Source organism: Melopsittacus undulatus, chromosome 3 (genome assembly GCF_012275295.1).
Source record: "Melopsittacus undulatus isolate bMelUnd1 chromosome 3, bMelUnd1.mat.Z, whole genome shotgun sequence".
Taxonomy (NCBI): domain Eukaryota; kingdom Metazoa; phylum Chordata; class Aves; order Psittaciformes; family Psittaculidae; genus Melopsittacus; species Melopsittacus undulatus.
In genome coordinates this window covers 22,846,749-22,871,697 of record NC_047529.1, presented here as the reverse complement: position 1 = coordinate 22,871,697, position 24,949 = coordinate 22,846,749, and positions in this window count along the sequence as shown.

Sequence of the window (24,949 nt, the reverse complement as noted above, 5' to 3'; positions counted from 1 at the left end):
TAATGCCACCCTGACCTGCTGTTCAGGGAACCATTGCAGTTGTTACTGCAACAGGTCTGTTCTTAGCACAGAGCATATTGACAGAAAAAGCAGCTGGAGCACATGTATATGTTTTCTGTTTTGGAGATGAAAATGCCCCATGCCCACTACGTGCACTGAGTGCAGACCCACTGATGGCACAGAAAGCGCTGGTGCAGCTGGAGCTGCTGCTCTGTGTGGGCTGAGGCAATTCAGAGAACAGCAGCTTTCTAGTATCAATACCAGTGAGCGCCCAGGGCTGAGCTGCTGTCTGACAGATGTGTGTGACTGCTTGGGCTGGAAAAATACCTGGGACAGCCCATGCCCTCATGGGAGCAGCCACCCAGTTTTAGGAGAGTGCCATGAGAAGAGACTGTGCTGATTCCATCTCTTTTCTTAGGGCTGCAGGTGATTGCTACCTTGATCCTGAGGATCTAACTTCTGAGCAAATACCTCTTACTTTGTAGGTGTGTTCCAGATGTTTTTTTTTTTTTTTTAATTCATGGAATCATAGAATAGTTTGGGTTGGAAAGGACCCTAAAGATCATCTGGTTCCAATGCCCTACTGTGGGCAAGGACACTTTCCATTAGACCAAATTGCTCCAAGACCTGCCCAAACTGGCCTTGAACACTGCTAGGGATGGGGCAGCCACAGCTTCTCTGGGCAACCTGTGCCAGTTCATCACCACCTTCTTAAATTAAAGCTTAAGGACATGAAAATGTAAATATTTAAAGCCTGAGTGTCTCTTCCTTCTTCTCTCTCCCTCTTTCCTTTGTGGTCCTGTTTGAAAAGCAAGAAGGGCTTTGGGCACCCTCATCAGGGCTGTCTCTGCAGGGTCTCTGGCTCCCTAGGGGTGAGACACCTCCTTGAGCCTCAGGATTTCTTCCCTGCTGAGAGACAGCAAACAAACAGCTGGTGCCATCAGGATGAGGTGGTCTGTCTGGAGCAGGCCCTTCCTCAATAGGCTGGGGGCTGGCGGGGCCAGCTTTCCCCAGTGGGGCAGCCCCCAGCAGCCTGGAGGAATGACTGGAATTCATTGATCCATGCCGGCAGCCTCCCCAGATCTTGCTGACAAAAAGTGCCTATGCTTTATCTGCTGGGCAGTTTTGAACAATTAGTAGGAAACAGGGCAGAATAAATAGTGCTGCTCGACCTCTGGCCTTTCCCCTTTGATCCACAGAAGTTCAAGAAATTCCAGGGGCTGGGAGCCAAACATCTGTGTTTCCCCTCAGGAGGTGCCAAACACTGTGTTCCCCCTGTGAATTAGGCAAGGTATATTTAGAAAATGATATTCAGAAGCCACCAGTGAGTGGGTGAGTATATCCGAGCTGTCGCTGTTCTGCTAGAAAGTTTGCATAAGCTTAGGCACGTATTTATATCTTCATCCACATGCACTGGATCCTACGTACATAAACATGAACTGACAGGCACTGCGTTTTCTAAGCCCTTGCTTTGTTGATGCAGATAATTAAAAAAAAAATGGGGATTTAAGGACTGTGGTCCTGGTTCCCCAGCTGAAATGTAGGCTGAAATGTAGTCTATGCCTGCCAGCTTGAGTGGAGCATTCCCAGCATCAGAGCAGAGCCAGAAATGGTTGTGTTTTCAGTAGCTCTCTGTGTTCCCATTCTCAACTGTGTGAAATCGTTATGTGTCATGGGGGCCGTTTTTCTTACCACTGCCACTAATACCTACCTAAGCAGACAACAGAATTGGAAAAGCACACTGGTGTACAGCTTGAGGTTGGAAACATTTAATTTTGATGTACCCAGGGTGGGGAGGCCCATGTAGATTTCTGACTGGTTCTGCAGAAAAAGGTCTTGTCTTAATGGCATCAGCCACCAACAGCATCGTCATGTTTTCAGGTTAGAACCTTGTTTTCCCAGCCAGCAGAGATATGAGAGCTCAGTTATGGTGGTAGAGTTGGCACCAGAAATAATGTACCACCCCTTACTCCTGAGAGGCTGAAGGCCAGAGAACAAATGGGAAAGTCCAAAAAGAGCTCATGGAGGAAAGAACAGCGAAGGTTCCAGAACGGGCTTCTTCCGCATGGTATTGCATGTGCTGAGACCAAGCACCTGGAGTCAAATGCTTCTCAGGTGCACACCTTGGACACACATTGTATGATGGCTGGAGAAAGGAGATGCTTGGGATTAATTTAAAGCTTGAGAGAAATTCTACCTTGTCATTCTTCATTTCCCAGGCTGTAAAAGTGGGAAATCTCCCAGTTTTGTTATGGACCAAGTTTAGTAGTGACTGAGAGGAGCTATTGGGAGAAATTCTTCATGGTTATTGGCAAATGAAAAATAACAAGAAGAAGATAAGTTATTGTAATTTATTGTTTAGACATGCTTTGTCCTTCCACCCTTTGGAGGGCAGATGGGAAAACAGAGTACTTCAGGTCTCCTGATGCCTTATTTGGAGCAGTTTATGTTCAGGATATTGCCAAATTCCAGCAGAATTTCACTTGAGGAAATGAGGAACTCCTCATGACAACCAAGATCCCTACAAATGTCTTGTGCCCATTCATTCTGCATGTGTTTTGGACACTGACAGTACATGTGGGATAACTGTAAGGTGGTTATTACAAACTGTTCCCTGAGGCATTTCGCCATGATGTTCAGGACAGTATATACAATGCCATTAAAATAACTTGTTACCAAGTTGCTTTCGCTGATCCATTGCCAACTTGTTTAGCAATACTCCCCTGTACACTCTCCATTTGTGATAAACTGGCAGTCCTGCTGTGGAGTGCATCTGGAATCTTGAGTATATTTTTGCGAGCCATAAAGAAAAGCTGTGTGTCTCAGTAGCAGATTATAATATTTTGATATTTCCCAAATTGCTTGTGCTCTCATGCTTTAATGCTGCCCAGAGTCTTTCAGAAGAATGCTCATCACACATGTGCCCTAAATAATGTAAACTCTGTGCTTATGATATTTATAGACACATAAACTTGCCCATTTCTGCCTGTGTGGTTTTAAAAAAAATCATGAGTGATGGCCTTTTTCATCTTTAGTGTATTTTCCTTGAGTTCTGAGCACTGAACACATTTGCAATTACTGCCATTATTGCTGCTGGTTGCTTTATTAAGCCTACAAAGTGCACTCAGATTTAAAGGTAGAAATCTAATTACAGCTCAGACTTGGGGAGAAAATACAGCATTTGGTGGTAGAAAGCACTTACATGGGTACCAGTATGTTTGCAGAAGAAGAGGCAATGCGTACTGGAGTCACTTCTATTTCATAGAAATGATGCTGGTTTTTTTGTTTTGTTGTGGGTTTTTTTTGTTTTTGTAACTGAGCATCCCTCTGTGAAGCTCAGGAAAGGATGCATGACATCTTGTGCCATTTTGTGTATGGGATCACAATGGCTATTCATAGCAAGGAATTGTTTTGGTGGTCATCCAGCTCCTCTCTAATGGCTGCAATGAATCAAGCTGTGTGCAGGTGTCAGATAATCCCACAGAAGAACTCAAAACAGGCTTATCTCCAAAATACAGAGACAAAATAGGAGTATGTGAGTGTCATTGTAAGTGGTTTGATGGAGTGACAGAAGTGTGCAAACTCTTTGAGATGTTGTATAACATTGCTCTGTGCGTGTTGTTCTCCTTCTGCAAATCAGCCATTTAATGTAATTATAGCTGCTGCTGGCAAATGGCACTCACAGCACTAGCTAGCTTCTGAAGAAAACTGCTGCTGAGATGGGAGTGCTTTCAGTTTACAGACGTTTAGGAAGTGATTGAGAGGACATTTGTCTTTCATCCTTATGCAATCTAGAGAAAAACAATCTTACTGTCTCCTTGATGGTGCCTGCTTCTAGAGGAGAAATAATGATCTGGAGCAGCTAAAAAGAAAGCCTCTTTCCCATCCCTTTGTAATGAACTGTGTTATCACACAGTCTCTGGTTGCATTTTGTTCACATTTGGAATCCCAGACACTAACTCCAGAGAATCATTTACAGGGCTATGAAAACGAGACTCACATGGATGTGCATTTACATAGAATCATAATGGTTAGGGTTGGAAAGGACCTTAAGATTATCCAGTTCCAACTCCCCTGCCATTGGCATGGAAGACTGTTTAAGACAGGTACTCAACTGATGCGAGAACTCAGATCTAACCGGGAGATGTTTATGTGTCTTTGTGTGTATTCAGTTATATACATATATGTGACTACTCTCTGTAAATAACTTCTAGAATTTCTAGCAAAACTGTTTCTTTGGCTGGCTTTTACCAACTGCTGAGTGCAGGAGGGACAGAACATTACTGACTGGGTTTATGAGGCTTTCAAGGGAATGTAACTTGGGTATTGTAACTGCTTGTCTCAACTGACTGTAGGGAGCTGTGGGCTGGCAGTCCTGGGCAGCAGATGGTCTTAATTCTTTTGAATTTACTGCTTGATGCCTCTGGCTCCCTCCTACAATAGTATCAATGACTGCTCAAGTGGTGGGTTTAGGATTTGGCACAAAACCTGAGCAAAACCTTTGGATTCCCTAAATCAGAGCAAACTCACCCCTGGCTCTGCACTGTCTCTGGTGGAAGAAGAGTTTTGCAGCTTTGCCTGGCATAGGCAACCGTGTATGATGAATGAGTGCAGCTGAGCTGTGCTGGAGGATTAATTATCTCCTTTCACAGAGGGTAGCAGCAGCCATCCTTTGCCCATCCTCACTCTATCAGGCCATGGCAGAGGTATGAAGCTCAAGCAGGAGGGTGTGATTTATATTATGAACCTTCAAAAAGGAAACTGCTGACTGACTTGTGTGCTAGCTCTCATCTTTTCAGAAAACTATCTTCAAAAGCGAAAGGGAATGAAAATGTCTCTGAAACTCATTAGAAAAAAAAAAGAATGTTACTTGAAATTATCTTCCAGGGTTTGCTCCTCAGTGACAAATTGTGATAGACTAAGTTCCAGAAAGCAGCATTTTCATGGCCACTCAGCAGGGAGAAGAGTTTACAGCTGGATTCAACAAGGACTTAGTGAGACTTAGGGCTTTTTGTGCTGGGTGTTCTACATACACAGAGCAAAACCAGGGCTTTGCTGTAGAGGCAGGCACACAGTACAAGGAAGAAGTGATTACTCTCATCCTTGAACATGTGGGCACCAAAAGCACAGCACAGGGATTACTGGTTAAACAATTTACCCAGTACCTGGGTTAGCTCCTGCTAAAAAAAAAAAATGTGCTGTGTTAATGGGACGTTTAGTTTGACTGCTCTGGTATTTTGCGTTTATTTTCAGCATCACCCAGAAAGTCTGAGGCAGTGCCAGCAACTGAAATGAAATATTTTCAGTCTCAGCAGAGGACACCTACCAGAAGACATGGTAAGTGTATATTATGATGATGGTGTATTTCTTGTCCAACAGTTTCTCAAGAAGCTTCAGGAAGTTTTCCAGCACATTTAGAACACATCAACGGACTCAGATTGGAAGGGATCTATGGAAAGCCTGTGGCCCAGCCTCCCACCATTGCCTAAAGCAGGGCTGAAATCCTTAAGCATGAGAGTCTAAGCCTGGAGTGTCCCCTCAAACTCCATTGTTGCAAGGCTCTCCCTGGCATCCATTCAAATAGGTATGTCTTTTCCCGGTGCCTCTAACTCTGCCTGTATCTGACCTTTTATTAGCACTGCTTCTGTCTATTCTGATCACACAGCACTTAAAAAGGCTTGATCCTCCCCTGCCCAAGCCCTTAAATCTTTCTGGACTTGTAGCTTCATTTCTCTCTCCTAAGAGCAGGTGGATTTTCTTGTCATCATCCCCATGCTGAGCCTCAGCATGTGCAAAGTCATGTTGCCAGACCAGAGTGTGCTCAGGAACTATGGCAGGCACTTTCATGGTTGAACAAGCAAAGCACCATGCAGGAATGCCCTCTGCTCCATGGGATTTACACAAAGATAGTCTGAGCTAAAGAGCTGAGATCCCATCATCAGGGACATTTCTGCCATCCCTTTGGGCTCAAGCAACAGCTAGCTGTGTTTGGATAAAGCAGGAATGAGCTTGCTTTCTCACTGCTTTGCTGCTTGGTGCCTGTGTTTGTGGATTTCCCTTTTTGCATTTCTGAATAGCAATTAGCTGACAGGCTCTCTTTTCATGTAGAAACCAGTCTGATGAAGACAGCACCATGGCAAGTCCCTTCACACTCCTCACCATTTCCCCAGCACTCCCAGCCCTGACTAGGGATTGTCACCAGGAGCTCTGCATATTCATGCTTTTCCTGCTGGATCTCTTTGAAACATGAAAGCTATGGCAGTTATTTCATTGCTGTGGTTACCTGGAGAAGGGCTATTTTAAGACATAACTGCTCATGCTTTATTTATTCAACATGCTTTCTGTGAATGCCTCACACTCGGCTTGACTTTGAAGGAAGTTTTGAGAAACTTTGCATTCTTTCAAGCTTTCACTCTTTGTTATGCCACATACCCTAAATTGCAGCCCAAAAAGAGCAAAGAAGAGACTCTGTGGTAGTCCTTACAGTTGGGACTGGGATCTAAGAAGGCCAATTGCCCCTTCCCAGCCCTGGAAGAACCCGTGGTGGGACCTTGAGGTCCTTGAGAGGGAACCCACAGTATGACTAATTCTCAGACATCCCAGAGAGCCACACCATGGCGTTAGTGAGACCAGTATAAATTTGGCATAAATAAAAGTGCTTTGACACCCTTTCTCATTGTGTACACAAACACCATGTTCAAGCGAATCAGTGAAATCAAAGCAGCATGAGAGATGTCAATTCAGGATTCATGCACAAGTCACTGGCCACAGAATCTGCCTATTGAAATTAAAAACTAAACCAAAATGTAACTTACAATTTTTCTTAAATATTTAAGCTTTGGATGAATAGCTGTCTCAAGGTCATTCAGATGTGCTTTTGCTACAGCACCATATGCATTTACAACATCAGATTATCTCTGTATGTGAGCATCTGTGTTCAGTGAAGGATGGATATAACCATGCTAGGGCAAGCACACATGAGAATTCTGGTGGAAATCCTATACAGAAAGCTTTCAGCATTAAAAATGTGACCGGAAAATAACAGTAACATTAAACAGAGGCAAATTTATACTCACCATTGGTGTTCAGGGGCTTAATTTTTAAAATGAACATTTTTTAATGAACATTTTAAATGAACATTTTTTAAACATTTTTTTAAACAAATATCAAACCACACATTCTAATCAAAGAAACCCTCTTTTCTTGGATGCTCAGTGAAAAAGAGGAAACTTGGCCCAATTTTTCATACTTTGCTTTTTCAGTAAAACACACTGACCTGCATTTTCCCCTGATCTTTGCACAGCTGATGTAAAAGCCATCTATCACATAAGATGGGCATGATAATATTGCTGTCTTTAATCACATCTCCTATTAGGACAAGGTAAGAAGGATAGGTGTGAAGTAAATGAAAATTTCAACAGACACTGACCTGCAGAGGCCCATATTCAAACAATAAACCTGAGGGGTTTAACTTTGACTTTGCAAGCTAATGAAGTGTTTTAGAGCAAGAAAGCAGAAACACGCTGAGATGAGGGGTGAGGCAGAAGTGTTTTCTGCCTTCCTATGTAGACTACCTAACCCAACAGTGAATCTGCTCAACTTCTTCAACTATGCAGGACTGAGCCAGGCCAGAGAGAGCAGACTTCCAAATTTACACCATAGCAATCATGATGGCAAAAGCAACAGCTTCTTGAATCTCTCTAGATCAGGGCTGCCTATGCTGGCCTTGGTGCTCCTGCAGGGAGCAAGGTCGGGAAGATGAGCAGTCCGAAAATGAATCACTTTTTGGCATGGCTTTGTATGCAACCACAGCAGTTGGCTGACCCACTGTTCCATGCAATAGCAGGAGAGCCTTCCAAACCCTCCTCACCAGATCCAAGATGCTGTCAGGTATGGGGAGGACTGGTCCCGTAGTGTTGCTCCCAGCATCTCAGTTTCTGTCACATCTGTGAAACACAGGATGCTCTCATGGGGTTTCAGCCGATGCATGGAAGAGCTGGTTTTACTGGCCACATCTTCACTGGAGTTCAAGCTCTATTTGGTGGTAACAACAAAATGTGAAGTGTCAGGGCTTACTCACATGCCATGCTACTTAAGTAACTTGCTAGAGAGCTGGTTAGGGCATTTGAATGTGCCAGCTGAAATAGTTTATTCAACTCACAGGCCTAGCTGTTAAGGGTGCACAGGGAGGCAAGGCTAAGCATCAGAAATTTAGTATGAGCCATTCATAGCCTTGATTTATTTTGCCTTTGACTTGGTGACTGCTGTTGCAGTTCCTAACTTGCTGAAGCAGAAGACATGGCAGGCCCAGCACATAAACACACTGCTTCCTCCAGGAGGCTTTGTTTAGAGAGGTGCCAATAATAAATAAGGAGGTTACTTGGTCGTGAATGAGTTTTTAAGTATTGGGCCTGGACAACCTGAATACCTTTTGTTTCTTGTAAAAGGCAGATTTGGGTTGCTGCAGGGAGGGAAACAGAGTTCAAAGTGTGAGGTCCTGTTTGAGTTTCTGCGTTTATTCTTATCTCTGCCCTGTACAAATCACAGCAGTAAGCCCTCTAGCTCCGGGGAGTGGGCAAGGGCTGGAGGCTGGTTTCTGGCTAGATGAGGTAGCCTCAGGGCTCAGCCTTTCCCCAGACCAACAGTGGTGATGCCCAGGGAAGGCAAGGTGCCTGGTGGCAGTGGGACACATCAGGTCCTTGCTCATCTCCAGTTTTTGAACTCCCCCAATCCGCAGCATCTTTTTAACAGCTCAGTAAACCTGGCCCTGAAAACTCCTGGGGCCAATTGCATTAATGTGTTGAAACAGGGATAGTAATCTGTGTGCAGAGCTGCTGTGTGTGGTGTGAAACCTGCTGCAGGGGAGGTATGTGGAGAGAGGGAGGGAGAGAAATGCTTAGGATTATTTCTGGTTTGTACCCAAGGGTGCCATTTGTTCACATAAGTATCCTTAGCAGAATAAAATACTTTTTATTGAAACATTTTTGGTTGCTTACTGGCAGCCACTCCACTCCAATTATGTCTTCCATCACATCCCTGAAGCCAGGCTTCAAGGTAAACAAGTGAAAACCCAGCAGCTGGAATGCAAAGCCTTAGCTGAGATTGAAAGCTTTTAATAGATCACATTCTGCACATTTATATTATCTGGGGTAACAGCAATAGAAAGGAAATAGGAGATTTCCTAATCTCACCAGAGGCAACACCTTACTGCCCCACCTGTAAGAAATCTCACAGCAAAGGCTTCATTACTCTCAAATGGTGAAGAACCCGAATAGGCACAGTAGCAGCTGATCTGGATTTCCCACATCCCCAAGTTTTGGGGTGTAACTCCTGGAGAAATTACTTTGCATTAGAAAAAGTGTCCCATGCAATGAAAGTCTTTGTAAAGCTGTGCTGAATTAGCCTGAATTTTTACTTCAAAAGAGAAGGCTTCCATCACATAGATGCATCTGGTTTCTACATAATTTCAGAATGAAACATAATTTTTATTATTCTGAAGTGGGTTTTTTTTATTTGTTTCTCACAGTATTGTTGGGTATCACAGCTGAAAATAAAAAAAATAAATTTTTTAATTAAATTTTTTTTTGTTTTGTTTTGAGAGAGTATTACTTTGGTGGAGATACATGGAATACCAGGATAATGCATAACTGATGAGAAAACAAGTTCAAATCACCATGTCCCTTGCCAAACAAAATTTTGATCCTGGGTGTGTGTCCCCTTGTGGACCCATTGGACAGGTGAGATAGGAGAGAAAACCATTGTTGATTTTTAGCATGATAAGGACAGCCTCTGAACAGCAGCTCACTCCAGAGATGTGTGTTAGTGCACCCTGCTGATTAAATACCAGCGAGGTTTTGATTTTTTTTCACTGGTTTTTGGACAGAGGGAAAAACATCTTGGTGTGTCTGAGATAATTTCTGCAGGAATCTTGGTTGTTTTCTCATCCCCTTCAGCAATTCAGATTTTACATGTCTACAGAGAGAAACAAACTCCAGGCTAAGGCTAGCCTGGAAGATGGTTCTCTGAGAGAAAGTCTTCTTCTACCCAGTCATGAACCTCCACTGCAGTGACACCATCAGCACACTGACACACAGTGCAAGGCAGTGCATGGAAAATTTAAGTGTGACAGGTTGAAGCGTTCATATCAGTGAGATCTTGTTTGCTTCTTGGCCTCATCTGCACAGATGAGGCAGTTCCAGTTTCATGTACCCCTTGGGTCAGCTCAGTGTTGTTGTCCTCAGTATACCAGATCAGGTCAGTGCTCAGGCTTGAAAACCAGCCAATCAACCACCCCCCAAACCTAAACTAAACCTCATCTCCACCCAGATCAACAAAGCCATGCCACAGAATTTCCAGTGTTGCTCAGCAAAGCTGATGAGGAGGGAGGAGAATACTGCAGGGTTGGGATGGTGGAAGAGCAAGACCCCTCCTTTTATTGGCAGCTCAACCACTGGGATTAAGCCAGTCATAAGCTGCATCCTTGGAAGGACACTGTTAATATTTGGAAAGTGTTCTGGGATCCTCCAGTTTCAAGTGATACAAGCTTTTTATATTGATGCCATAATTTGTGCTCAATGTACATCTAGAAATGTTGTGAACATATCTAGTTATTATGAGCACATCCCAGCGATGCTCCCCTGGGCCTGACATATACATAACAGAGTGCAGCCTGGCTGTGCCAAACTGCTCCCCATGTAGTCAACCACTCCTCAGCTAGGGTCATCTTCCATTAGTGTTATAAAAAGCCCTCATTTTTCAGCAATGGCTTTTAGAGAGGTTCACATTTGGCCTGTGTAACTCGTCGGCTGGCTCTCTGCTGACCTTGCCGTGCCTGGCCAGGGCTGTGCCCTGCTCCTGTTGCTGTTGGATGACACCTGGAGGACTGCTGCTGTTCCTGACGAGCTTGCCACCAGCAGCAGAGCACAGCACTTCCATGAGCTGGGCTGGGTGCGACCACAAGCAGCTGCTCAGAGTCTATGCAGACAAAATTTCCCAGCTGTAGCTGTCTGTTCACATAAATGTTTGGAGGCCAAGGCAATGCAATATGAGAAATACATTCTTACCGGGCATGGATTCAAAGAGGGTGGCATGTGAAGGGTTTAGAAGTGCCCAGCCCCACTGCTGTTGACATGGTACCTCACAGCAATCAAAGCGCTGAGCTATGTCCATACATCAGGATGCAGCAGACGACCTGAACTTGATTTTACAAGTGAAATGTTGAACAAGTTGCATGAAAAATGCTTGTATTAAAAATATGCTAATATTTCTGAGTGAAAATCTGAAGCTTAGCATTCATCTGGGACTCATAAACAACCTGAGGATCTGGGAAATCCAATGAGGAGCTCTGTTGAATGCTATCTATCTCTCACGTCTCCTCCACCAATCTTAAAATTATTGAGTGCTAAATTGGCATAATTTAAAAAGCTTTTTGACTTCTCTAAAGTGTATACTGACTCCACCTCTGAAGGCTGCCTTCCAGCCAGGAATGAACTAGAGCACTGTGGTCTCTGCTTGTCCCACTGTGGCACAGGAAGCAGAAGTGATGATGGAAAAGAAGCTGTGGGAGGTAAACACAGACCTGTGCCTGGTTCCCCATTTCTGGATGAAAGCTTCAGTGATCTCCTTCAGGCAGCTGTAGGCATGCTGGCAGAGTGGGAAGGAACTGGGCTTTACTCCTCATCAGCAGCTGGCCAAGAGCACGAGATCCAAATATCTGAGTGTGAATATCTGCAGAGCTGATGTCTGCATCTAAGGCAGCTGCCTGGGCTCCAGGTAAACAGAGAAACAGTCTGAGGATGTGATTCATCCGTGATGCTGTGGGAGCCTGAGTCATGACAGAGGAGCTGCTTCTGTTGCAGTCTAGAGGAATGACACCTACACCAAGGGTCTCAGACAGAACTCATGGCCTTAACAAGGTTTGGGTTTCTAGTTCCTTTCGTACTGCAGGGTCAGCACACCGGGCTTGTGACCCACTGGGATGCCTTCTTTCTTATGAGGCTGGTGAGGCACTGGCACAGGTTGCCCAGAGAAGCTGTGGCTGCCCCATCCCTGGCAGTATTCAAGGCTAGGTTGGATGGGGCTTTGAGCAACTTGGTCTAATGGAAGGTGTCCCTGCTCATGGCAGGGGGTTGGAACTGGATGAGCTTTAAGGTTCTTTCCAACCCAAATGATTATATGATTCTAAAGGCAGTGGCAAGAGGCAGGACCTTGATGCACACCTTCAACTCTGATCTTGAAGCTCTTGCTGGGAAGCCTACACTGCATGGTTCACAATAAGAGAAGTTCCTGCTTTGGCTTCTATGTGTAGTTAAATGGTGGATGTTAGGCTGTGCACTTGGAACATGGGGTGTCAGTGCAGAGAGATGCTCTACAATGGAGCAGCATGGAGGCTGTGGCTGCAGCAGGCAGGCAGGCTGGGGTATGACAAGGAGGGGCTGAGAAGGCAGGAATTACATGAGACTGTGGTGTCAGTTTTGTTGGAGGCATGAGAGGGATTCTTAGAAAATGAACAATGTCTGAACATGACTTCTGATGGCAAGAAATCAAGACCATGATTTTACCCTGAGGGTCATCAGCTCAGTTTAGGCACCTGTACATCTTCGTGATCTGTTGTACCTAAAAGAGTGGTGCATAGTTGCCCCGACTCAGAAATACCAGATGGTGTGGTAGAGGTTTGGAAGGTGGATTTGAAGGAGGAGCTGGGGAGAGAGTTCTGTTTTGATCCTAACAGAGCACAACACTGAAGGACTCTGGCCTTTTCTCCATTCCAAAGTGGAAAGGAAGTACTGATATTCTTGCCAGATCTATACAAGGATGTGGTCTTGGTTTTGCCTTCTTGTCTTGGGCAAGGTTGAGGAACACCAGCTGCATAGACAACCTCTGCTCCTTCTTTGAGAGCAACCTCCTTGCAGTGGGGACCTCACCCAAAGAAGGGCTTTCAGCACAAAAAGGCCTTTTCCTCCAACTTGTTGTGCTGTTTCTCATAACTTCTGGTCAGTACAGCCTCAATGGCACTTCTCATGCTACTTCATAGTAAGTTGAGCTGAAAGGCAATACTCAGGGGCAGGCAGGGATGATGCTGTGCAACAAAGGTGTGAGATCCCTGTGAAGAAAGCTGCTATGCACAAATAAAAGCATGCTAGAGAAAGTATAAGGGATATGGCAGGTGTGTGTAGGCTGAAATGGAAAGCAAGGGGCTAGTATGATAGATTTATGACAAGACTGAAGGAGAAGCTGGGGAGATCTACTTATTATAGTTTAAAAAATGGTTTCATCAGAAGGCTGTCATGAGCGCTCTACTGTGCAAATTTATGACATGTAGTGGGAGTGATCATGTCTTCTGTACTAGCTTATCAGAAAAAAATCCACAACCTTTTTTCTATTAATAATATTCATAAAAGTGCAATAGAAGTTTTTCTCAAGAAAAATGTTTAGCCATTGGTGGGTAAAGAAGCTCCTACATTAATGATAACTGAAAACTGACTTTGTTGTGGTTATTGCTGAAAAGTAGAGTTCCAGTGTTTATCTGAAAATTTTTTCACTTCCAGATTTGAATTTTAGAGCAAGCATAATTTTTCAGAAACACAGTTAAGCCCTTGAAAACCTCTTCTCTTCTGCTTGAAAATATTTTGCAGTGAGATATGTCAGCTTCTCTTCTTAACTATTATTGCCACCTACTCCACAGAAGTAGCTCCAATACACTGCCAGACAATCTCAATAGAATATGATTTAGTCATAAGAAATAAATATTTCAGGGTGCTGCATGTAAACAGTTCATTTTAGTCAAAGGGTAGATTTGAAGCTTTCTAGCAGGTACACTAAGAGTATGGCCAGGGAGTATTCTTCAGTGTCCTCAGTGCCATCAGTGGGGGACCACAGCCAGAGCAGCTTACCCTATGAGGAGGGACTAAGGGATGTGGGTTTTTTAGTCTGGAAAAGAGATGCTTTGGGGGAACCTAATGGTAACCTGCGGGTTTCTTTCAGAGAAGACAGAGCTAGGCTCTTTTTTGGAGTTGTGCAGCAGCAATAAGAGGGACAGTGGACATAAAATGTTCCTGGGAGGTTCAAACATGATGTGGAGAAAAGGTTTCCACCATAAGGACAGTTGAGCCCTGGAGCAGGTTGCCCAGAGAGATTGTGCGTTCTACCAGGCTGGCCTGCATGCAGGTGAGAAAGACAGTATTTTCCAGCTAAAGGATTATTTATGGATAAGAAGCTGAGTTACATATTCTGCATTAATGAGTTTTAGGGAGGAAGTATCAAAAGGCAGTAGTAAGAGTCCCACACAAAAGCCACTAGTTTTGCAGTTGGGCATTTCCCTGTAGCATTATGTCCCACCATGCAGGAAAAGGAGTTGTACATCTGTCAGCAAGGTAAATAATTCCAACAACTGAAAGAGATTGATAAATTCAGGAGGTTCACCATCATGTCATGTATGTTCAGATGAATGTACTGTAATCACTGACAATTCTGGGGGACAAATCTAGTGTTCCCCAAAATGTCTCTTATCTCTGTCTTTTCTTCATCAGGTGACAAGATCAGATAGTGACTTTTGCTTACTTTTGATAAAAATTACAATTCTTGTAAGAGGTAATAGGTAAATTCTAAATCTAGGGACACAGAGCAATACAGTATTAAGTTAAGGGATAATTTATCCCTAAGAAGCTTTATCAATGGGGGTTTTTCACAAATCAGAAGCTAAATTTTAGCTCGTGAACAGGGTTGTTCATCTTAGTGTAGCATATTTTTTGTCAGCCAAAGCAAAGCATTACATATATGATATTATCTTTTGACCAATGACACTTCTAGAACTACTGGCAATTTCAGGCTTTTTCAGGCTTGGATTTTACATAGGAGGGGCACACATATTGATAGCATTTTACAAAAGCTGTCCTCTTTGACCAGCAGGAAAGTAGATATTTTTTAGTTTTAATCTGTACATATTTTTCTTAATGTGTCTCTGATTGTCATTTTGTGAGCTTCCATTCAGCTTAAATGTTTCTTTAAATACCCAAACTCAGAACTGGGAAACAATAACCAGATCTCTGCAGGAACTATTTCATATCCAACTTATTGTGTGCTGTAAGGAATAACTTCCCTTACATTTTGAGTTGCACAATTGAAAAATTTCTACAAGATTTCAAAGGGTCTCCTGATACCAAGAAATGGTCAGCAGTAAATTGTCTTGTGGTTTTCTTCTAAGATCCATGAAGAAAGAAGAGGTTCAAGGACCCTTTTACATAGTTTTCTTTAAGATTAGAAATATTCGATTCATAGAATCATAGAATCACAGAATGGCTTGGGCTGGAAGGGACCTTAAATCTCATCTACTTTCAACCTCCTGCCACTGACAGGGACATCTTCCACCAGACCAGGCTGCTCTAAGCCCTACCCAATCTGGCCTTGAACACTGACAGGGATGGGGCATCCACAGTCCTCCATTTTAGAAGTACCTGGTATTTGAAGGTCAAGTAGTGAATAGTATTACATTAATCTTCCTGAAATTTATAAGCCTGCAGGTTAGACTGGAGAATTTGCTGTCATAGTTCAGAGTATCTGCTTGTTCTTAGAGGGGCAGGCAAGAATTGTTCCCTTCCCCTTTCTTTTTATTACAACTACAGGGAGTAAGGACTTAAAGGGGCTGCAATATTTCTCAGTGTCTCTTTTAGATTTGATTGACTAAGGACCAGATGGGCGATACTGGCTGTTCTGATTTTCATTATCTAATGTTGGTCATGCTGTGGCTGTGAGAAAGAACTGGCTGTAGGAAATGGCTTCAGCTTGCATGACTATAATGGCATTCAATTTAAGTTGCATGAAGAATAAAAAGAAGTGTATTGTCACCAGGGTTAGTATTCAAAAAGATGAATTTTGATAAATTAAGGAAACTAACAAAGTCACTTGGACTGAGGAGCTTGGATCCTGGAGATTGGAGAAGATGGATTTCTTTCAGGCAGAGCTACAGAAACTATTCAGAAATGGTATTCCAAACAAGAAAATAGGCAGGGAAGGGCAATGCTATGGTAAGTAGACAATAAGGTTTAGGGTTTAAAAAATGAAACAATTGACAAATAGAGACAGCTGGGTCAGAGCTAGGGAAAGCAAGTGTAAACTGAGAACTGTTGAGTGGGGAGATGACTTAGACATGACAGATATGAAGTATCTTTGCCTGTATGAATAGAGAAAGAAAGAAAGAACTGAGGACCAAATACAGACTAAGGATACTTTATACAGTTTCCAGAGTAAAGATCTTCATTTGAACAGCTAATTGCAGGACTCAAGCAGAATTTAAACCTTTTCTGTAAAGACCTGCTTAGAGTTCAGGACTGCTCTTTTTTTTGCATGCTCCTGTGTTACCTTCACTGCATGCTCTTACTTGCAAGTGTCCGTGCAAATAATCATTTAGGAAGGATTGCAATTATATGTGGTGGCCAGGATTGTTCAAGATGGCACTTGACAGCATAATAACAACAAAAAGTAATTTACTACTGTTCGTACAGTGGAAAAACAGGGGTGAGTGAGTAGGCAGCGAAAGTACAGAAGAATTGATCAGATAATACCAGCATAACCATGAAGACTGCACATGAGGTCAAGACCACAGAAATGAGGGTGGGGAGAGGAAAGCTGCTATTTAGACTGAGAAGAGATGAGTTTTTAGCAAATACAGTGCAGTCAGGACATAAAGGTCTTCTCAAATGGTGATCAAGAAAACCCCATATTACTGTGGTTAGCTAAATCTGCTTGAATCACTAGTGTCCAGTTGTTATGGTATAAACCTCAAGCTGTTATGATTTTAGATTTACTAAATAGCTTTTCTGTTGTGATGGGCAGATAAAATGTCCTGCTTCCACTGCCCTTGCCAGTTCTGTGCCCTTTTATTTTGGTAGTCTATGGTCTGGAGGTGAATAAGTGTTTGGGGAGATCTGATTCCCAGTGTTTAACATCAAATAGGGACAGTCAGGTAAACTGAGGCAGAGCCACTTGGACTGACACCACATCTGCTCTGTTGTTTCTAAGGGCTTGGGTATAAGCAGAGCTCATGGTTTCACTGGGTTTGATGTGCTGGAGAAAAGAGTGCTCACACAAGACTGAATTTGTATTGAGATGACCTGAAATCAGTTCTCAACTCAGATTTTACTTGTTCTTGTCTAAATTAAAAAAAAAATAAACCAAGAAAAAAACAAAACCCAAAAAACACCCTGACCAAAAAACCCAAACCAAATCCCAAACCTGAGGCCATTCATTTGCTACTTACTGTAAAGCATGTGGACAGAGGAAACATATAAAATACCTTGTGAACCAGCACAACCTGCTAGGAAACTATTTTATGTTTCTCTTTGATCAACAGGCTGGAAAGTCTTAATGTTTTGTGTCATGTTAATCTTCTTCTACGCTTTATAAATAATTTCTGGATGCAAAACGTTTTCAAGTGCCTTGGCCCTGTTCTCAGAAATGCATGCAGAGGCAAGCTCCTCAATACATAAAACACTCAAACAACTGTCCTTTTGGTGTGCTGCCAAGTGCAGCAGATTTTCAAGCAGGTCCTGCACATTGAAATGCAGCTATGCAGATTATCATTACCTGGAAAAAGTGTAAATTGCTTTTCTGGAGGGAGGGATTGCCAAAGTGGTGGAGATAATTTTCTACGTTTCATGCTGATTTGAACTAAGAAGCTGAACTAAATTGCTATTTGCCTCTGTTTAGGGCAGTAAAAGTAAAAAAGCAAGGAGTAGTGCAGAATATCTTCTTTCATACTCCCAGTGCTAGGGAAAGGTCACTACTGTATTCTCCCATAGAGTATCTAGGACCCAATGCTAGGGACAAGGGAAAAAGAGAGCTCAATTCCCTTCTCATTCCACTCTCTGCCCCTTGAGCAAACCTAACCAAGAGATTGGTGAAGGTGCTAATACCTAATGTAACCTGCCCAGATCAGTAGGACTCGTCTTCAAAAGCTTCACTTTCTCCTGGCATTTGCTCCAGGGCATTGCACTTCTCCTCATTAACTGGGGGCAGAGCTGGGACATCACAGCTTGCTCCCAGGAGAATGCTCTGAATCCATCACAAACCAAGCTAAACATGCTTGCTGCAACAATCATGCTGCTATTTCATCGGGTCAATATGTAATTGTTCCTGTTGCTGGAGGGCTCCATTACTCCCTTCATTAAAATGCAAATTTTAATTAAAAATGCTGGGAGCATTTGCAGAATTTATGGCCAAATCTGAGAGACCAGCAACCCCCACATTGAGGAGGGGCAGAAGAGTGTTGAAATAACTCCTTATCTCACAACACTGGGGATGTTTTAGCTGATAAAGGAAGTTCTTCTTGGACTTAAAATTAATTTGATCTCCCTAGATTGGAAAACAGACAAAGCAGAAGAAGCTCAAGCAGAATTTTATTCTTGCAGATAAATGTGCTTTCTAAAATTATTCACATGAAAAAGAAAGGAAGAAGGAAGATCCCATTTTATGCTGTGATACAGCAATAATTCAGTGATCTCATATCTGCTCAACCCTCCCTTTCTCAACCAGAAATTTTATGTATCCACCTGTATAATCTATCTATACTTACAGCATCAGGAATCTGGCTGCTAGGATCCCTCAGTTCTGATTGGATTAAATCCCATCTGCTCCTAACTTGTCAGTTTGGTAAAATTTCCTGTGTGATGTGTTGGGGTGAATGGGCAGCTGCTCCTTGGTAGCACACACCAAGCCAGTGAGATGAGACCCTCAGGCTGTAGCTGTCTGATTTTTCATGCTTTGAAGTGGGGCCTTTCTGCCCGGTTTTAACTCTGAGGTGAGGAGCCGGAACAGTGCCAGGAGAGCCTGGGCTTGCTGGTGCTCTGCACCTTGCTTTCTCTGTGGTACTGCTGTGGTGGGGTCCATATCTGGCATCTGGGAAGGTGGGCTCAGTCTGGGGATGAAACTCTTCATGCAACCTCGTGAGACATTCACAGCATATAAATCCATTGTTCACATCTTTGGGTAACTGGGGCCCTTTCACTCTGTCCGAGGGGAGGAAGGTGTGTGATCTCCCAGGTAAGAAGCACCTGGGATAAAGGATCAGGCTGGAGGAAGTCTTTGTTATCCCACAGGACACCCCATGCTTACAGCCAGAGGCTCTACCTCCTACTTGGATTCAGCTAGCCTAGTTTGAATTTCCAGTGCCTTCACCTTACCAAGATGTAGTCTTTCCCCTTATTTTCCTCAAGCAATTCCCAGCTGGTTTGCATCCCTCTGCCCCCAGTGAAGTTTATGGCAAGCATGGTCCTTACTTCTTTCAGGCAAACTGAATCACAGTGTATCACTGGGCAAAAGGAAACACCCCCACTGTTGTTTTCACCTGATGTGAAAGCACCTTCCCCCTCAGAAGTGAAATAAATGGCAATAGAGGGTGGCAGCTCTCCACTCTCTCTGACCTCCTTACAGGTGCAGGAGAAGCAGCAGTGTGACCGGTGGATGTCATGCTATGTGCATGCCCAACTGTGCCTGGGGGTGCATGGAAAGCAGGTCAGGCTGGCACAGACCTCACTCCAAATCTGCTTTTGTAAGTGCCTGACCCTGCTGCCTCTTATACCTGTGTTTGAGTTTTCTGTTTCTGTTCTTCATCTCCTGGGAAGGATAATCACATACACACAGTTCCAGCAATGTCTGTCCAGCACCTAATTCTGGTACATGTATAAATCAGTGGCAAGGCAAATTTTTCTAGTCATTATAAAATTGGCATAAGTTAAGTCAGAATCAAGCCTCCTGGGGGACTATTGGGCCCTGGAGAGCCTTGGTGTTTGTGTGTATAAGCATGCGTATGTCAGCAAGAGGAAGGGAGGCAAGAACTCAAAAACAGCTATTACTCACATTGCAGTGCTACCATAATGAGCCCTGGCTGGGATGAGCCAGGCTCCAGTAGTGCCAAATTCTAAACAAACAAGGAATAAAGCACAGGTTCCTTCTGCAATGAACCAGCTCTCTTGTTTAGTGACAGGTGTAACAGGTGAATGAAATGAAAATGTAGGACTGTGGAAGGATGGGATAATTATAGATGCTTGCCTTTGCCCAGCTTCACTGTGGGCATGGCACCAGTGCTATGGCCCAGACCATGCATGACTTTCTGCAGAGTTTAGGGCATTTCCAGGTCTCATCTGTTATTTGTTCAGTGACCAAAAGCAGGCATTAATTTCTGCCAGGCATGGCTCATTATGGCTCCCTGTAGATCTTACAATGGATACTGAATCACTGTTCACAGATAAATTGTCAGCAAAAATTCAGAGATGACATCGTTGGGATTGTTTCCACATTTTGAGCCCTGGTAGTTAAATGCATTAAATAAAAGAAACAAAAAATGATTTGTTTTTCATTTGGTTGAACTATTCCAAGATTTCCGAGTAAAAAAAAAAAAGAAAGATCATCCTGCGAGGTCCAGAGTTATGAATAACTGTGCTGCATGTAGTGGGATAAATGCTGCATTCCTCCAGGCACTTGTAAGAAAAGGGATCAAGAGAATGTGAAACTCATGAAATTTATGGTGGTCCTTGGAGGGATGTGATGTGCTCATAGAGGCAAGGCACATATCAGACATGAAGTCAACTAGCCACTGAAGATTTATATTTCCCAGCATCTCCATCCCAGTTGCACCATATGTTTATATGGACTGTACGTTTATTATTGGAAACTGAAGGTCTGCTTCATTGCTTCGTACTGGAATCTTGTGGATTTTTTTTCCTGAAGAACACTGGGAATAATCCCTGTTCCCACTTCTATCCTGGGTCTATTTCAGTTTAAAAAAAAATCTAAAACATGCATTCTTCTTTCTAAGCAAGGAACAGGATTCCTGAAACCAGAGAAGGGGAGCAAGCCTCCTCATTTCCATATCTGTTGCTGTGAAACCTTGTCTTCTTATGAAAATTTACATTTTCCTGGTTCTGTACACATATTCCATCATTCTAGCTGGGTGTAAAACAACTCCTCTGCCTGAAAAGCTGCCAAAAATGCAGGAGCATCCCCAGTCTGCAGCAGAAATAGACCTGCAAAGCTGTCAAAACAGAGGAAGCACGAGAGGAGAACTGGGGTGGATGCATTTCCCCAGCAGCCTGGGAGCCCTGCCAGGATGAAGCTCTGCACCCATGTGCCCTAGTTTGCCCCATCAGTGTCAGGGATACGGTGGTGAGTCAGAGCTGCCACCTGACACAGCCCAGCGTGACTGCACCAAGCTGGTGAGAAGGACATGCATGGGATGTGCAATGAGCAAGAGAAAGTCCAAATGCGTCATGGGATCTGATGGGCAGGGGTGGCTAGGTGACAAAAAGCCAGGAGGAAAGCACTGCCCAGATCAGTGCCTTACCCTGAGAATAAAGGCAGCCAGGAGCATGCTGTGGTTTTTTTGGCTACCTGTTCTTTCCAGCTGGGGAGATGCAAGCCATAATTTGTTAGAGCAACATAAGCAAACTATTTTCCCAGGCACTCATTCCCTGGAGCTGCTGGCATGTGGGTTTGCCCCCAGGATAGTGGCTCCCCAGCCAGGGAAGGGAGGCTCTCTTTCACCCTCTGCTGAGACTTCAGACTTGCCAGTAGCAGGAAATAATCTCTCATATGAGCACACCCGTGGAGAACTGTGGTAGCTAAAATAATATTATGTTCTCCATGGAGATGGGAGTGTTGTGGTTAACCAATGTGTAACCCATGCTATTAAGCAGTTCCTGCTCACAGTAAGGACTATGTTATATTTATTGTCATTTTACTTACCTAAGTAAGGTGTCTAAGGTGTTGCTTTCTTCTAATATAAACCATGTGAATCTGTGACTTCTGCCCTGCAGGGATGCTCTCTGGTTGCAGTTCTTCCAAGGACAGAAACACAAACTTTTAAGCTATATCTTCACTGGTGAATTTGAACAGCCAGGATGAATTCCCTGGTATTAGGCAGGTGGTCTGCCCATTAGTCATCTCCACATCTCCAGTCAGGCTGGCCACATCCAAACAACTGGCTGGGAACAGCCTCAGGCCTTAGTTAAATCCTAAACTTTACCCAGGGATTGCAAAAGCAGTAATGGTGGCCCAGACCTAAACCATGCTATGTCAGTGCTGCTAATTTAACAGTAAGTGTAATCACGTTTTGGGGCTTAAACCTGCAAACTTGGACCTTCAGGATGAGCTTATTAGAGTAGATGTAACATCTCTTGCTCCATGGGGAAGGAAACAGGATAACTTCTCAGTTACATAAACTATTATGCCACTTACCCAAAATGCTTCCTACTAATATATTAACTTGGCTGGAATCTGTTTACGCTTTGATTTCACAAGCAATAAGAGACTCTGTACCTCACTGCTGTGAAAGCACATGCAAAAGGCAGCAGAAGGCCATGAGCATCACACAGGTAGCCCGTATCTGGGCTGCTTTTGAAAAGGGCAGTGCTACCTGCAGTTTTGATTGAGCCAAAACCAATGTCCCACCAGCTTTATGGCATGCATTGCTTAGCTTTCTAGCAGAGGTGGAGCCAGTAATACCTGATTTTGCACTTACTGGTGTCATTAAAGGAGTCGCATGTGCTCAAAAGTTACCTGTCTGACTCCAGAAATCAGTAGAACTGAGGGAGTCTTGCCCCTTGGTGGGTCTGGCTGTCAGAAATACATCTGCAACCACATATGAAATGTTTGGAAGAATCAGTGGTTGAAGCACGGCCCACCCCTGTCTTCTGTAAATAAATCTAATCTCTCTCTCCCACCTTCCTAATTTTGTATTTGAGCTGCAAAGATCCAAAACACTTCCTTGTACAAAATGAAAATGCACAGTGTCACCCGTTGAGGTGATGCTTATTCTCCCGGTTGTCAGTATTTCAACACTTGGACCAATCTTCTAAGATAAAAATTAACCAAGTAGATGAAGACCTCCTGTTTCTGGATTCAGGTTGGTTTATGGGAGCTGCGATTTCATGACTTCAACGTGCTCTGAAGTGAGTTTGAGCCAGAAACCAGAAGTTATCTATGGAAAAACAAAGCAAGAGGAGATGGATTCAGTCTGTTTCTGTGCACTGAGCCTAGGGCTCAGATGCCCTGTGCTGTCAGATGCTCCTCATGGAGCATCTATTTACTGTTCAGATGGGAGGAGGTAGGGAGAGAAGATATTTATCATTCTCTTTCTGAGGTGCTCAGTGCTTTCATCACCCCAAAACCCCATTAGCCGTGTGTCCTCAGCTATCCCCTGCAGACTCAGGGGTTACTGGGGCAGCTGATCACCTGTGAGCACTGGGTTACCAGCCAGCCCAGCCTGAAGGATGCTGTGCCTCTGAGTTCAGCCCAGACAAGATAAAGGGGGACATGAGAATGCAGTTTGGTTAGAGCCATGGCATGCTCCAATCACAGACACTCTGTCTCTCTGCTGTATTTTCCTTATCTGAGTGAAAAAAACACTGCCTGCAACTCTGCCCTGGCCTAAAGGTAACCAAATTGATCTTGTGTATCTGCAATTAGCAAGCCCTCCCAGACTTTCAACTTAAGACAAAAAGAAGAGTGATAACAGAGGGACAGCTTTCCACACACACTGAGCTTGCAAGGACACAAAGGACTCACTCAGAGGATTAATTCTTTCTATTTTTTTTTCCTGATTTCATATGACATTAAGCAATTTTAACTTTTCATATGAGTAATAAACATCCTTTTCAGCAAAAATTGTGAATGTAGTACTCCCTTTATGGTGTGTTTTGCTGCATTCCAGATATTGCTGCTTATTCAAGACAAAGTTAATCCAAAGAAGGGTCAAGAGAAAAAAAAAAGGGTTTTCTGAAAGAAAAAATAAAAAGAAAAAATAAAAAGGTTTTGACAGCAGTTATTTTGTATAGGTCTTGCTGTTATATGAAGCTTTGCTCTGAGCTGAATTACGGCAACACAGTGAATCACCCGGGGGAGTGAAAATGACTGTCAGTGCTTGCTCCTCCCATTAACCTTTTTTAATGTGAATGTGTAAAATAATATGTGGTCTGGGAAATGAGGAATAAGTGACTACTCACCGAGATAGCCTTCACAGGAGATATTAGCATCTTTCTTGATGTGATGAAAGAAATAACCCTTGGTTCATCCAGTGTACTCCTAGGTTAAGTACCACTCTCTACAGACAGAAATGGAGCAACTAGAGAAAATATGTGATTAAAGATGCTTCTTATTTGGGTTATGCCCTACTTGTTTCTGTCTCAGATGAGATTCACAGTGTACTGTGCTGTACAAAGCAGAACCCAATCCATACTAGAACATTTACAGGCTAAAACTAGACACCACAGGCCTTGCTCAGAGACAAGAAGCTGAAACATTCTTCAGCTGTCTTCCAAGAATTACAACCAACTTTCAGTCTTGGGAACAGATGCAGAAACAAGTCAGACTGTTGGTTCTGTGCAGCCTTTCCCTGCAAGTAGCAGGAGCAGGGAGAGGAACAGCGGGTGTCAGTATGGCTGTAACACACAGTAAATAGAATATCACTGGCCTTGATTTGAAACATCTGACCATTTATTAACTCTGTTCCCACCAGCAATGCATTCAAGATGCACCAGCAAAGAGCATGTCCCAGCTGAGGTGAGTGTTCAGTGTTCACAATTTGGGCTATTCCCTTCTGTGAATGCCCCTGCCAGTTGGGAGAGACATCTCCATCCCCTCTCCCTACAGGGAAACCATCCCTTCTGGGACAAGCCCGGGAGTCTGTAGAGTAGCCTTGGGGTAGCTCTAAACAGCAAACCTCTGGCTATACTCCTGTCTTGGTTTCTGAAGTGAGAAGTTGATTTAAAGCTGAATTTAGTCCCTTGGCATAACTAAACCAAGCCTATAAATTTGTCTCTAATTTTGGTAGATTTCCTCCCTGCTGGAAAGGAAAATAAGCAGAAAAAAACTAAGAGGTCTGTTTTATTTGCAGGGAAGACATTCTTAAGAGTGGCTTGCTACCTGCTGTTGCCAGCTGAAAGCTGCTGAGATGTTTAGC